A 13,454-nucleotide genomic window follows, 5' to 3' on the forward strand; every position below is an offset into this window, starting at 1 on the left:
GCAGCCTTGTGAGCTGATGGCTTTGTCTAATCAGCAGTTTGGGAAGGGAGGGATAGTGGAAGATGAGTGTCCATATCCCTTACCTGTTTCCTGTGTGGAGAAATGTGACAGTGAAGGGAATGTGCCTGTCTCTGTCAGGGGTATTGACTTGCCTATGAAGGGAGCTACCTCGGTCTCCAAGCAGTTGTCTGTGAACAGCCCTGTGTGCTGGGACAAGGGAAATGAGATCCCAAGCTGTGTGTCTGGTAAAGGAGAATGTGTCTCCGGCTCTTCTGTGTCTGTGGAGCAAACAGAAGCATGGGGCAGGGGTCGCTTGCTTAAGGAGTGGGTGGATCGGCTTATGTGGCCTGCATCTTGCAGGAGGTCAGACTAGATGATCATAATGGTCCCTTCTGATCTCGAATTCTATGATTCTATGAACTCAGTCACAAGGTTCCTGGTGACAACAGCCAGGGTTTGGCTGCAACTCTTGGGTCACATGTCAGTGTGCACATACGTGGTCCATCATGCCAGACTCAGGATGAGGCCCCTCCAGCTCTGGCTGGCCTTGAAGTTCTCCCAGGCCATGGACAGGATGGACAAGGTCCTCACCATGCCAGACTCTGTGATTGCTTCCCTATGGTGGTGGTCCACCCCAAACATGCTCCAAGGGCCCTTTCGTTGGAGCTGGTGTCCAATGCGTCGGACCTGGGTTGCGGGGGCCCACGTGGAGAATTCTCAGACCCAAGGTCTGTGGTCAGCTCAAGACCTACATATAAACGTCAAGGAGCTCAGGGCGGTGTGGCTGGTGTGTATGGCCTTCCACTCTCACCTAGAGGGCAACGTAGTCAGAGTCCTCATGGACAACACGGCCTCACTGTCCTATATCAACAGGCAAGGCGGGGCCCAATCCTCTGCCCTCTGCTGCGAAGCCCTCAGGCTGTGAGACTTCTGTATAGCCCACGACGTCCACCTGAAGGCTTTCCACCTACCGGGCTCCGAACGAGAGGGTGGATTGCTTGAGGAGGGACTTTTCCTCACAACATGAGTGGTCCCCAGTGATTTCCCTACACCCCCCCTGAATTTTCCCAACACCCCCCCAGTTTTGTGAGCTAGTTACATACCAATTTAGTGACTGTTTGGAAATCTGAATTTAAACTGAAACATTAATACACACTTTAAAAGCTTATACAGTGTATGATAAAATATGTGTATCTGAAAAAGTATAATAGATTTGAAAAGTATGAACATAGACTTGCTTCCTTATACAGCTGTTTTTTATGATGTCAGTGCATTCATTTCGGTGATGTTGGCCAACCTAATAATTTCAAATGGTGATTTGTAAGCAAAGTCTAAATGAGCTCTCCCTGACAGCTAGTGATGAGCTGGGGGCTAAGGCTTCAGGGCCAGATTATATTTACATTCACACCTAATCTACCTAGGTATCCAGCAAACAGAGCTGTGTTGTCCAAGTGATAGATTTTGGCTGGAGTTGGGTTACAAACCACTTGAATGTGGGGGGAAGGGGGGATGAAATGTTGTTCTTATTGTATGAGTAAAGGGCAGTAGAACTGTACTTAGCCTGTGATGATTTGAAGGCATCAAGAGAGAGGGTGGGGACCTGTCCCTCTCCACTGTTTAAAGACAGAGCTGATTAGGCTCCATAGATAGTCTTTTGTTCTGTTAAGTGACCACTGCAGCTGAAATCACTGACAATCAGGTCTAAGTGCTTAGTCCTGTTGTGGGGACAGTGTTCCTGTGGGTACAGTGTTTTTGTGTAAGAGACAGCCCAGACTGCACTAGCAGCGAGGTTTCCACACTGAGGGCTCAGCTGAAATCACTGAGAGCTGGTGGAACCTCAAGAGACCAACTCGCAGAGGTCACAGTGGCAGGTGACAGCAGAAGGTGACTGTGCAGGGCCACTGGCAACAGAGCGGTGGAGTGAACGGTGGCACAATGAACAGCCGTGGCCAGAGCAAACTGTGCCTTTTTGTCCCCCACCTGGAAGGTGTACTCACGTGAAAGCACCTCTGAACTCTGAGTCTCCACTGACCAAGGACAACACCGGTGAGTGGAGTGCAGTGGAGGGAAAAGTGAGGGGCATGTTAAATAAACATTTGATGGTTGGACTATATTTTAGTCACTTTGCTCCAGAATGCCAGATTTGTGACTGGGAATGGAAACTTATATAAATATGTTTCCTAGTAGGCCAAGATTTTTAAAATGCAGTATTTGCCAAGGTTGTTATCTCACATTGTTGCTATCTTGGGAGGTCATTATGTTGGGGAGTTTCTGTACTAAACATTTTTATTATAATTAATTTTTACATAAGAATGGTCATACTGGGTCAGACCCATGGTCCATCTAGCCCAGTACCCTGTCTTACAACAGTGGTCAAGGCCAGGTGCTTCAGAGGGAATGAACAGAACAGGGAATCATCAAGTGATCCATCCCCTGTTGCCCATTCCCAGCTTCTGGCAAACAGGCTAGGGACACTCAGAGCATGGTGTTGCATCCCTCCCCATCCTGGCTAATAGCCACAGATGGACCTATTCTCCAGGAATTTATCTAGTTCTTTTTTTAATCCTGTTATAGTTTTGGTCTTCACACCATCCCCTGGCAAAGAGTTCCCTGGGTTGACTTTATGTTGTGTGAAAAAGTGCTTCCTTTTGTTTTTTTAAAACCTGCTGCCTATTAATTTCATTGGGTGACTGCTCGTTCTTGTGTTATGTGAAGGATTAAATAAAATTTCCTTATTCACTTTCTTCACACCAGTCAAGATTTTGTAGACCTCTATCATATCCCCATTAGTCATCTCTTTTCTAAACTGAAAATTCCCAGTCATTTTAATCTCTCCTCCTGTTTCATACCCCTGATCATTTTAGTTGCTCATCTCTGTACCTTTTCCAATTCCAATATATATATTTTTAGGATGGGTGACCAGATCTACACACACTATTCAAGGTGTGCACGTACCATGGATTTATATAGAGGCAATATGATATTTTCTGTCTTATCTATCCCTTTCTTAATGATTCCCAACATTGTTTGCTTTTGTGACTGTTGCTGCACATTAAGTGGATGTTTTCAGAGATCTATCCACAATGACTCCAAGATCTCTTTCTTGAGTGTTAACAGCTAATTCAGATGCCATCATTTTGTATGTATAGTTGAGATTGCTTTCCAATGTGCATTGCTTTGCATTTATTAACATTGAATTTCATTTGCCATTTTGTTGCCCAGTCACCCAGTTTTGTGAGATCCCTTTGTAGCTCTTCGCAGTCTGCCTGGGACTTAACTATCTTGAATAGTTTTGTATCATCTGCAAATTTTGCCACCTCACTGTTTACCCATTTTTCCAGATGAATATGTTGAACAGCACTTGTCCCAGTACCGACCCCTCAGGGATACCACTATTTATCTCTCTCCATTCTGAAAACTGATAATTTATTCCTACCCTTTGTTTCCCATCTTTTAGCCAGTTACTGATCCATGAGAGGACTGCCCTCTTATCCCATGATGGCTTACTTTTCAAAAGTCAATTTAAATTAAATACATTTTTTTTTAATTTTTTTTTTTTAGAAATCTAGATCTGCTATGTGTTTTGGTGTAACTTGCATTTTCCTTATGTTAAATTTGCATTATCCTAACAAAACATTTACTTTATTCACTTTCTTCACATCAGTCAAGATTTTATAGACCTCTAGCATATCCCCCCTTAGTCGTCTCTTTTCTAAGCTGAAAATTCCCAGTCATTTTAATTTCTTCTCCTATTTCATACCCCTAATCATTTTAGTTGCCCATCTCTGTACCTTTTGCATTTCCAGTATGTCTTTTTTGGGATGGGGTAACCAGATCTGCACAGAGTATTCAAGGTGTACATGTACCATGGATTTATATAGAGGCAATATGATATTTTCTGTCTTATTATCTATCCCTTTCTTTAAAAAGCAAAGGTTTCAGAGTAGCAGCCATGTTAGTCTGTATCTGCAAAAAGAACGTAAGCTTTCGTGGGCTACACCCGATGAAGTGGACTATAGCCCACGAAAGCTTATGCTCAAATAAATTTGTTAGTCTCTAAGGTGCCACAAGTACTCCTGTTCTTTTTAAAAAAGCAAACAGAATGTTGGGAATCACTGACTGCGGCTGCACACTGAGTGGATGTTTTCAGAGAACTATCCACAATGACTCCAAGATCTCTCTCTTGAGTGTTAACAGCTAATTCAGATGCCATCATTTTGTATGTATAGTTGAGATTGTTTTCCAATGTGCATTACTTTGCATTTATCAACATTGAATTTCATCTGCCATTTTTGTTGCCCAGTCACCCAGTTTTGTGAGATCCCTTTGTAATTCTTCGCAGTCTGCCTGGGACTTAACTATCTTGAATAATTTTGTATCATCTGCAAATTTTGCCACCTCACTGTTTACCCATTTTTCCAGATCATTTATGAATATGTTGAACAGTAATAGTCCCAGTACCGACCCCTCAAGGATACCACTATTTACCTCTCTCCATTCTGACAACTGATAATTTATTCCTACCATTTGTTTCCCATCTTTTAACCAGTTATTGATCCATGAGAGGACTTTCCTCTTACCCCCTGATGGCTTACTTTTCAAAAGTCAATTTAAATTAAATACTCTTTTTTTAAAATGTATATATTTTTTAGAAATCTAGACATGTTATGTGTTTTGGTGTAACTTGCATTATTCTTATGTTAAATTTGCATAATCCTAACAAAACATTTACTTTATTCATATCTCTTTTATATATCTCATTGGTCCTGACACCCCCCCTGTAAATTTGAACACCCCCCATAATTTCAATTCCTGGGGAAACCACTGGTGGTCCCTCCACCCAGAAGTGGCCCACCAGCTCTTCTGAAGGTGGGGAACTCCCCAGGTGGACCTGTTTGTGACTCGGCAGAACCAGCATGTGACGGGTTAGATCACAGAAACTGCTCCTATATTCCCTGCCAGCTCAGAACTCCAGCACCCTGTCTTGCTAAGCCAGACACTCCCATCTGCTCCAACAAAGACCCAGGGTCTGAATTACTTACCCCAAAGCTGCAGGTTTACCTGAAAACAGCTCACAGAAGTGTGCTTGTCTTCAACACTCAGATGCCCAACTCCCAGTGGGGTCTAAACTGAAATAAATCCATTTTACCCTTTATAAAGCTTATGCAGGGTAAACTGATAAATTGTTCGCCTTCTATAACACTGATAGAGAGATATGCACAGTTGTTTGCTCCACCAGGTATTAATACAGACTCTGAGTTAATTAATAAGTAAAAAGTGATTTTATTAAATACAGAAAGTAGGATTTAAGTGGTTCCAAGTAGTAGCAGACAGAACAAAATAAGTCACCAAGCAAAATAAAATAAAACGTGCAAATCTATGTTTAATCAAACTGAATACAGATAAGAGCCTCACCAGTTCCAGAATGCTCCCTTTTACAGACTAATCTCCTTTTAGCCTGGGTCCAGAAATCACTCACACCCCTTTGTTCCAGTTTCTTCCACGTATCCTGGGGGGGGGGGGGGGGTGGAGAGGCTCCCTCTTTAGCCAGCTGAAGACAAAATGGAGGGGTCTCCCAGGGGTTTAAACAGACTTTCTTGTGGGTGGAGACCCCCCTCCTCACTCCTATACAAAGTCCATCTCCAAGATGGAGTTCTGGAGTCACCTGGGCAAGTCACGTGTCCATGCATGACTCAGTCTTTACAGGCAGAAGCCATTATCCACATGGTATCTTGTATGTCACCAGGAAGACTTCTTATGTGGATTGGAGCGTTCCAAGATGCATTGTTCCCCAAGTGCTTCCTGATCGGGTACTTAACCTTGCAAATTCCTTCCTAAAGAAGCTGACCAAATGCCTCACAAAGCTTACTTAGAAATCAAGCAAGTATACAGCCAATATTTTTAACCTCAAGTACAAAATGATTGATGTGTACGAATAGGATGAATAGATATAGTAGATCATAACCTTTACATAGATGTGTTACATGGCACATGTAGCAAAACCCTATTCCAGTTATATCATACATACATTTATAAGCACCCCCCCATAAAGCCTTATGGGGTACACTGTCCCCGGTTCTGCTCCAGGGGTGGCCTGGGGAGGGGCGCTATCTCTGATGCCTTTCTCCTGTCCTGGTCATGATGGCTGCTCTACGCCTTTCCCCCGTTCCCCCTAATCAGCAGGGTCCTGGAGAAGATAAAGTCGGACAAGGCCCGGGTCCTCCTCACTGCCCCGGTGTGGCACAGGCAGCACTGGTACGGGACCCTCACGGGCCTGGTGGTAGCCCCACTGTGGCCATTGCTGCTCCACCAGGACCTGCTCTCTCAGGACCCGGGCCACCTCCTCCACCCCAACCTAGTGGCTCTTCACCCCACAGCATGGCTGCTCAGTGGCTAAGTGGAGAGGAATGGACGTGCTCAGACCAGGTTCAGCACATTCTCTTCGAAAGTAGACGGCCCTCCACTCGCTGTGCTTATTTGGCAAAGTGATCCTGATTTTCTAGGTGGGTGGCAGACCAGGGTGTCTCCCCAGTTACCACCCCAATCCAGCTTATCCTTGATTATCTCCTCCACCTGAGGACCCAGGGCCTGGTGCCCTCGTCAGTCAAGGTGCACCTGGCAGCCATATCGGTCTTCCATCCACCATTGCAAGGGCACGCAGTATTTTCCCATGCTATGACTGGCTGTTTCCTTAAGGGTTTGGACCATCTTTCTGTATTCTAGACCCCCAGTGGGACCTAAACCTGGTGTTGGCTCGTCTCACAGGGCCTCCATTTGAGCCACTGGCCATGTGCTCCTGGTCTCACCTCTCATGGAAAGTGGCCTTCCTGGTTGCAATCACGTTGGCCAGGCAAGTCTCTGACCGCCAAGCTGCCATACAAGGTCTTTCACAAGGACAAGGTAAGGTAATAATTGGAGATATACCAATCTCCTAGAACTGGAAGGGACCTGGAAAGGTCATCGAGTCCAGCCCCCTGCCTTCACTAGCAGGACCAATTTTTGCCCTGGATCCCTAAGTGGCCTCCTCAAGGATTGAACTCACAACCCTGGGTTTAGCAGGCCAATGCTCAAACCACTGAGCTATCCCTCCCCAAGGTCCAGCACTGCCCACACCCCATGTTCCTCCCGAAGGTGGTCTCTGCCTACCATGTGGGTCAGGACATTTTTCTACCAGTCCTCTGCCCCAAGCCTCACACGTCCAATGAGGAGTGCCATCTCCACATGCTCGATGTGTGGCAGGCTCTGGCTCTCTACCTTGAGCAGACTAAGCTGTACAGAAAGTCCTCGGAACTGTTCGTCGCCTCAGCTGAATGTGCGAGGGGCCAGCCAATTTCCACTCAGAGCCTGCCCAATTGGATCACTTCATGCATCCATTCCTGTTATGAACTGGCGGATGTTACCCCCCGCCCCGCCACCCATTGTGAGGGCACACTCAACTCTGGCACAGGCCTCGTTGGCTGCCTTCATGGCCCACATCCCCATCCAGGACATTTGTAGGGCTGCCACGTGATCTTTGGTTCACACGTTCACCTCGCACTATGCAATAGTTTCCCAATCCAGGGATGACGCTGGGTTCGGCAGGGCCGTCCTCCATCCTGGGAACTTGTGAACTCCTACCCACCTCCAACAGATATAGCTTGGAATCACCTATACACATAAGCAGTCACTCGAAGAAAAAAAGACAGTTACCTTTTCTGTAACTGGTGTTCTTTGACATGTGTTGCTCAGGTGTATTCCACATCCCGCCCTCCTTCCCCTCTGTTGGAGTTGTCTGGCAAGAAGGAACTGAGGGTAGGGGGACCACGCAGCTCCCCTTATACCATGCCAGGCAGGCACCACTCCAGGAGTTGTGGGGTGGCGCTTCCCCCCTATGGGTACTGCTAGGGGAAAAAACTTCCAGCACCGGTGCATGTGGCAAGTTCACACACCTATTGTGGAATAGACATGAGCAACACATCTCGAAGAACACTAGTTATGGAAAAGGTAACTCTTTTCTGCACCCTTACAGGAATCAGGTGTTGTCCCCAGTGTACATAGAATTCTTCTTTCCAACCAAACTAGTCTAACATACATTTTGCTAACTGGAACTGGAGCAGCAAAACAAAGAAAACAAATGCCTTCTTTTCCAGCTTTGTGAGTGAGAGAACTATAAGTGAAGATTATAATGCTGACTTATATACACTGACAACCTTAAACCAGCTGCCTCAGGAATCTGCCAAGAACTTTGCTGAAAATATGTTCCTCATCTTAGCAATGGAGCTAAGACTTATCACATATCTGCCCACCTTTATTTGAATGAAGCTCCTTCTGATCTGACAGCTCAGGCATTGTCAGTTGCATCCAGAACAATTTACAAACTTGGAACCTAAACCTGTAAATCCTCATGGGGGGGAGATAGCTCAGTGGTTTGAGCATTGGCCTGCTAAACCCAGAGTTGTGAGCTCAATCCTTGAAGGGGCCACTTAGGGATCTGGGGCAAAAATTGGTCCTGCTAGTGAAGGCAGGGGGCTGGACTCAACAACCTTTCAAGGTCCCTTCCACTTCTAGGAGATAGGTAATAATTGGAGATATACCTATTTCCTCAATCATTTGATCAATTCCATTGAAGACAATGGGGCTATTTGCATGTCTATGAACCACTTTTTTGATAAGAGTTTCAGGAGTCTGTTCTGTTCCTATAAAGGAAGTTGAATTCCCCATTGAAATGCAGTGTTTGGGTACAATATCATAATGCAGTTTAGGATACAGTTCTACTTAAAATTTGTCTTTTAATAAGTCACTTATTGAAATAGCTCCTTACCCAACTCCCATATTCCATATAAACAGACTGAATACTACATACTTTGGGGGAAAGTGAGTAGTTAAGCATGTTGATGTTTGTATATACAAACACCCATTTCCATCCTTGAGGGGGGCCACTTAGGGATCTGGGGCAAAAATCTGTCTGGGGATTGGTCCTGCTTTGAGCAGGGGGTTGGACTAGATGACCTCCTGAGGTCCCTTCCAACCCTGATATTCTATGATTTCATCACTGCACTGGAAAATATAGCTGAACTTAATTTTCTATGGAATTTGAAGAAAGTTTTACAGCCCCAATTGTTTTCTGTGTTAATCAGTGTGAACCTGAAAAAATTATATGCCCTCTAAGAGAAAAGAATCACTCCACACTTACTGGAAAAAAAATCCTTCCAACTGGTGTTCAGAAGAGTGCTACAAGACATATATAACCTCCTGAGCAGAGGGCAGAGAGGAGACCCTCCCACATTATGACCAGAAAAATAAAATAAATAAAATCTCAAAGAGGCAGAGGTTCACTGATTTGCAAACCTAAAAACCTGTGTTATGCTTTAAACTACCTCAGCACATACCAGGTTTATGTTAACTGCAAAGTAACGCTGGATCCCATGAACCTGAATGTGTGCCAGCCAGGATGCCCTCACTGAGTAAAGGTGGAGTTACACCTGAACAGCTAAAAATTAACCTTGCCCTTTTAGGCTAAGCAGAGTCATGTCACTGGCCCTATCTCTGTTGTTACATAACAAAACTCCAGTGGGGCATGGTGCTGGCACATAGGGTCTCAGGTATGTGATGTGATTTTTCAGAATCTCTTTTGGGAATAGTCCTGTACGTGTGATTATGCTGGTACGTATGATTATACTGTTTTTATGCATTTATAGTCATCTTGGTATTTGAAGTTATGAATATTAGCTCTGGTCTCCACAAGGTATTCAGCCAGCACATGAAGGGACAAGTCAAGTCGAGTGGCCCATTAGGGAACCCTTAGCTCACAACGGACCCTGGAAAACACCTGTCTACACTGAATGGACTTTTTGTGAAAGTTCTAACTAGAAGAGGGGTGGGGGTGATGGACGTGTAACTTGCCCATGTGACTCCAAACACCATGTTTCACAATGAGAACAAATTTCCCTGTACTTGGCACTTGGCAGAAGCTAAAAGGCTCTGTCCTGGAAATAGCCATTTTGCCTCTTTCCTGCTCCAGGCTCTGGACTGTGAAAATACCAATGGGAGCATCTAACCACGGGACTGAGGACTGTACGGTAATCTGGAGCCTTCATATTTCCTTGATCCTTTGCAGATGAACTTATGGTTTGGATCTGGTACAGAGACTATTCTAGCCTCATTGATTGCTGATTTCTCCCTTGCAATGGACAAAGATCAGGTGTCTGCTGACTTTCTTACGTGAGCCAGCAGCCTTTGGTATAAGCAACACAGCCCTGGCTTGAGTGGTTTTGTTCTTTCCTCTCCAAATGTCAAAGCCTGTTCCCATTTGAACTCAATAGCAAAACTCCTTTTGAGCTCAATGGTAACAGGATTTGCCCCCAAGAGATCAGAGAATGTGATTTTGATCAATTGCTTATCTGTCCAAAGACAGTTGTCATGCATGTTCTGCCAGGCTGATTTTGATTGCCCCTCCTGTATGTCATGCTGAGGAAAATAAAAATGTGGGCTGTAGTTCTATCAAGATGTACATGGCACACACACTTCTATGCCTCTTTTCCATCAAACCCAGATGGTGCAGCATCTTTGCTCTCCTAGTGCCTGGCGGAGAGCAATACTTAGATAAAGGCAAGCTGGCAGAAGCTTAGTCTGGACATAAGGGAGGCACTCAGGGCCGGCGCTTCTATTAGGTGACCCTAGGCGGTCGCCTAGGGCGCCAGGATTCGGGGGCCGGCATTTTGTGCGCTACCCAGGAAGCTTCCGGTTCCGCTCCCGTCATGCTGTCGAAGAAGGACCTTCTGCCGACGCGCCGCGGATAACAACTTCAGACAATTGAGCAGCTCAAAGACTGCCACTGTCGCCTGCGGCATTTCGGCGGAGGGTCCTTCTTCAGCGGCGCGATGGGAGCGGAACTGGAAGCTCCCGCTTGCCCCATAGGGAGCGCACAAAATGCCGCCTCCAGTATTCTGCCTAGGGCGCCAGAAACCCAGGCACCGCTCCTGGAGGCACTGATAGTGTGTTAAGGTAAAGTGGGGTGATTATCCTTCCTATCCTTCTTTCATTTAAGAGGTTTTCAATTTGGGGTGCTGCTGGCGCCTCAATGACACCTAGAAGTACAGGTGGCATCAGGGGCCCAAAACATCATTTCACAACTGCATCTGTTTAACAGATGCAGTTGTAAAATTTTAGACTGGTAAGGAGGGTGTCGGAGGGGATGGGGAGAGCATGGAGGACCCGGGCTGGGAGCGGAGCAGGGTGGAGTCACATGGAGGGTCAAGTGGGGAGGTCACGTGCCCTTCCTTGTGTCCCTCCCATGAGTGCAGTACTGGCAAGAAATGATTTCTTGTTCTCGCAAGGACAGTGGTGCAAGAAGTGTGGAATGTGTGTTACAGTAAAAGTCCTTTCTGGGAGGGTGAGACAGGTGCCAATAGACTGAAGGATTGTCGAGTTTGGCAGAGAATTCACTCCTTGCCACAGAGCCATGGTCCAGAACCTCAACTTTTAATTTTATAATTAAAAATTTAAAAAGTTGGTTCTTACGGCTGCAAAGATAAATTCAAAAATCTGATCAAGGTGTAACCAATGCCCATGTGAGTCTGCAGACAGCCCGAAATAAGAGTTCTGAGAGGTGTGAACTACCCATCATCTCACTCACCCTGGTGGACTCTGATAATGCATCTGTGAAATTTAGCATTTTTCCAAGATACAACAGAATTCAGCATTTTTTGTAGCACAATTCTTTAGTCTGTTGCAACCAGATGGATCTTCCATCTCCCTGCTCTGCTTGGACCTGCCTGCATTTGCCCCTTGCCCTGCACCTTTCCCCACAAGGGGGAATTAACTGGATTGCAGAACAGACATCCTTTACTGTTCTACAGAGCCAGGCCAGAAGGGGTCAGGGCACCAGAGCCCAAGTCCAGTTTGTAGCCAGAGAGCAGCAGGTAGCAAAGCTACCTGCCTTAGACAATAGGAAGGGGAAGGAGGCTCTGAACCAGGCTGCCAGACAGCATTGGAACAACTGATGAACAGGGTCATCTGAAGAACAGAGTGAAAAAAAATCCATCCTCATAAATAATCTCTGCTGAAAATTAGCCCTGTACAACTGTCCAGAAGGGAGTGTTTTCAACCCAGAGTCCCAGCCATGTGAGTGTTGAGAGGCGGGAGAACGAAAAGTGGAAAGCGGTGGATGTGATAGATCTTGACTTTAGCAAAGCTTTCGATACAGTCTCCCACAGTATTCTTGCCAGCGAGTTAAAAAAGTATAGGCTGGATGAATGGACTATAAGGTGGATAAAAACCTGGCTAGATTGTTGGGCTCAACAGTTAGTGATCAATGGCTCGATGTCTAGTTGGCAGCCACATCAAGCAGCATGCCCCAGGGGTCAGTCCTGGGGCCGGTTTTGTTCATCATTAATAAAGATCTGGATGATGGCATGAATTGCACCCTTGGCAAGTTCACAGATGACATTAAGCTGGGGGGAGAGGTAGATATGCTGGAGGGTACATATAGGGTCCAGACTACCTGAATGGGGTTTCCAAAGAGGATGGAGCTCAGCTATTCTCACTGGTGGCAGATGACAGAACAAGGAGCAATGGTCTCAAGCTGCAGTGTGGGAGGTCTAGGTTGGATATTAGGAAACACGTTCATTAGGAGGATGGTGAAATACTGGAATGGGTTACCTAGAGAGGTGGTGGAATCTCCATCCTTAGAGGTTTTTAAGGCCCTGTATCTATTGGGTTTCTGGGAAACTGGGCGGGCGGAAGCCCACCCAATGCTAAAGGATCCCCCCCCAGCCTAAGGGGAGGATCTATGGGACCTCAGAAACCCATTAATTTCGGGGGACAACTAATAAAAGAACAGGGACAGGAGTGCGGTAAAAGGTACATAAGAAGGGAGCCTGATGGGGACACTGAGCAGAGAACCCCGACAGCGCCCACTGCTCCTCGAAGGCGTCAAGGGAGCCAGCGGACGCCGCCCAGAGGAACTCCGCCCAGAGACGTGAACGGACTAAGGATCGGAAACAAGCCCCACAGTTGCAGGAGTCTCCAGTGGCCAACCGCCTCTCCCTGGTCGCGTAGATGGCCATTTTAGCCAGGGCGAGGAGGAGGTTGACCAGGAGGTCCCGTGACTTTGTGGGGCCACGGATAGGGAGTGTGTGGAGAAGGAGGTGAGGGGAAAAGTGCAGCCAGAAACACAACAGGATGTTGATGAGGAGCCGGTATAGGGGCTGCAACCTAGCGCACTCTAAGTAAACGTGCGCCAGGGTCTCCCTCACGCTGCAGAAGAGGCAGGTGTCTGGGACAGGGGTAAACCACGCCAAGTACATGCTCATGCTCATGGCCCCATGGAGGAGCCACCAACTGATATCCCCGGCTGGCCTCGGGACCAGGGTAGAGTAGAGGCTGGCCCACCGGGGCTCCTCACCCTCCAGAGGTGGCAGGAGGTCCCGCCACTTGGTGTCGGGGTGGGACACGAGGGTGAGGAAGTGAAGGCT

Source organism: Mauremys reevesii, linkage group 26 (assembly GCF_016161935.1).
Source record: "Mauremys reevesii isolate NIE-2019 linkage group 26, ASM1616193v1, whole genome shotgun sequence".
NCBI lineage: Eukaryota > Metazoa > Chordata > Testudines > Geoemydidae > Mauremys > Mauremys reevesii.